This window comes from Phoenix dactylifera, unplaced genomic scaffold, assembly GCF_009389715.1.
Source record: "Phoenix dactylifera cultivar Barhee BC4 unplaced genomic scaffold, palm_55x_up_171113_PBpolish2nd_filt_p 000441F, whole genome shotgun sequence".
Classification (NCBI taxonomy): domain Eukaryota; kingdom Viridiplantae; phylum Streptophyta; class Magnoliopsida; order Arecales; family Arecaceae; genus Phoenix; species Phoenix dactylifera.
Window position 1 is genome coordinate 9,493 of NW_024067875.1, and position 3,164 is coordinate 12,656.

Below are 3,164 nucleotides of genomic sequence, written 5' to 3' on the forward strand. Positions count from 1 at the left end.
CATGCTGCTAGGTGTCACTGGTGGATGGTGGGACTCATAGGGATTATCTCGATGATCGATAAACCCTAATGAGTTGAGTTGGAATCGTTCCAACCCATTGAAAGGAGTTTTCAATGATATAGTGATAGAGATCACAATATATCTCATTACCAGTCAGAATAGAACCTATGGGGTCACACACACTAGAAGTATTGACCGATCTGATGGTTGAAATCGTGATTAGGAATCACAAGTAATCAATTTGATTGATAAGAAGTTGAAGAAGGAACAAAGGGAATTAATTAATTGGACTTAAACACAAATCCTACTTCGGGTAGGATTCCTAGAGTCCTAATTGGATTAGGACTAGGAATCCTAGTTGGAGTAGGACTGGGATTCCTATTTGGAATAGGATTCCTACAATCCTAATGAGATTAGGAATTTTGAATTGGATTCCTACTTGGAGTAGGATTCCTAGAAATCCTAATTGGATTAGGACTTCGGATTCAAATGGAGTCCTAATTGGATTAGGACTAAAATTAAACAAATCCTAATTAGATTAGGATTCCTTAAGTCCTAATTAATTATTAATCTAATGAATCAACATGACTCCTAATTGGATTAGGATTGAAGAGTTCAATTGAGTCATGGTTCATTCAAGTCCTAATTGGATTAGGACTAGCATAGATTAAACCCAATTGATTCATGATTTGGTTAAAGCCTAATAGGATTAGGACTTAGCCATAAGAGGGACACCTAATCCTCCTTAGAGGAGGATTAGGGCATCACAAGAAGGAGGGATCACGCCCCTCCTCCTTCCCTTGTGCGGCATGAAGAGAGGGCGGCGCCCCTCTTAGGCAAGTTGTCATGGAGCTCCTAAATGTTAGGAGCTCCACTCCCTTTATAAGGAGGACTAGGGCCGGCCCCAAGGAAGAACCTCTCTCTCCTCCTCCTCCAAGCCGTGGCCATCCTCATCCTCCCTTGTTTCAGCCGCAAGCAAGAGAGAAGCCAAAGAAAGGGTGGCGGCCTCCTTCCCTTCTCTTCCTCCATCCAACGCAGGGAGATAGAAAGAAGGCTGCAGGGGCTTGGATCTTCTTCCTCTTCTTCATCCTTCTTCTTCCTCCTTCTAAGCACAATCAAGAGTTGATTGAGAGGGAGGACATCAGCCATCAAAGCTATCTCTGCAAGGGAGCTAGCACCCCGGTGAGATAGAAAGCTTGGATCGGATCCTGCTTCGTGTGGATACCCGTAGAGGCCGGACGTTTGAACGGCTTCAAGCGAACCCTCTTCCAAAACCACGAATTCAGATTTGCGGTGATCATCTACCCGCGCAAGGTGAAGATTTGATCTTCCTAATAGTTTTAAAAGTTTTAATTCTTACCTAATTACGAAAGGTCTCGAAACAACGTTCATGCGATGAACGCCGAACCCGTGCATGCCGATTCCGCTGCCATCTGAAAATTTTTTGAAATATCAGCGGCATGGGCGGGTTCCCAACAAGACGATGGGGTTTGACGAGTTGTCCATGACCTCCGTCCTGTAGGGATCCACGATAGTAGGACTATATCATACGATAACTGCACCTAGAGGTTCACCATTCTATTCTGCTGGGTAGCCACTACATGCTGCTAGGTGTCACTGGTGGATGGTGGGACTCATAGGGATTATCTTGATGATCGATAAACCCTAATGAGTTGAGTTGGAATCGTTCCAACCCATTGAAAGGAGTCTTCAATGATATTGTGATAGAGATCACAATATATCTCACTACCAGTCAGAGTAGAACCTATGGGGTCACACACACTAGAAGTATTGACCGATCTAATGGTTGAATAGTGATTAGGAATAACAAGTAATCAATTCGATTGATATTCAGTTGAAGAAGGAACAAAGGAAATTAATTAATTGGACTTGAAACAAGAGTCCTACTTCGAGTAGGATTCCTAGAGTCCTAATTGGATTAGGACTGGGAATCCTAGTTGGAGTAGGACTGGAATTCCTACTTGGATTAGGATTCCCACAATCCTACTTAGTATAGGATTTTTGAATTCAATGTGAATTCCTACTTAGAATAGGATTCCTAGAAGTCCCAATTGGATTAGGACTTCGGATTCAAATTGAGTCCTAATTGGATTAGGAATAAAATTAAATACATCCTAATATGGATTAGGGTTTCTTAAATCACAATTAATTATTAATCTAATAAATCAATAAGACTCCTAATTGGATTAGGATTGAAGAGTTCAATTGAGTCAAAATTGATTCAAGTACTAATTGGATTAGGACTTACCTAGATTGGATCCATTGGTTCACCCTTGGGCTAAGCCTAATAGGATTAGGGCTTAACCACATTAAGGCAATGCAAACCCTAATGTGGACTAGGGTTTACCAAGAGGGAGGGGCGCAAGCTCCTCTCCTTGATCACTTGGTGCGGCACAAGAGAGGGGGCCGGCGCCCCCTCTTTGGAAAGTCATCTAGGGCTCCAACTTTGGAGGAGCCCTAGATGGCTATAAGAAGGCTTATGAAGCCGGCGCCCTAGAGCATTGCTTCCTCTCCCTTTTGTGCCGTGGCCACCCTCTCCCCTCTCCTTGTTTCAGCCGCAAGCAAGGGAAGAAGAACTCCAAGTGTTGGCGGTCTCCTCCCCTTCCCTTGCTTCATCCAACGCAAGGAAGAAAAGAAGGCTGCGTGGGGATTCTTCTTCATCCTCTTCTTCATCCTTCTTCTTCCTCCTCTCAAGCATATTCAAGAGTTGAAAGAAAGAGAGAAGATCAGCCATCAAAAGAAGTCTTTGCAAGGGAGCTAGCACCCCGAAAAGACAAGAGATCTTTGATCAGGTCCTCTGCTTCGTGTGGATACCCGTAGAGGCCGGACGTTTGAACGGCTTCAAACGAACCTTCAACCTAAAACCACGAGCTTCAGTTTGCGGTGATCATCTACCCGCACAAGGTGAAGATTTGATCTCCCTAAAGGTTTTAAAAGTATTAATCCTTATCTTAACTACGAACGATCTAGAAACAGCGTTCATGCGATGAACGTCGATCCCGCTTATGCCGATTCCGCTGCAATCTGATTTTTGTTTTGAAATATCAGCGGCATAGGCGGGTTCCCAACAGATCACATACAGGATCCCAAAACCTACAACGAGGCGATATCTGATATCGATTCCGAGAAATGGCTGGAAGCTA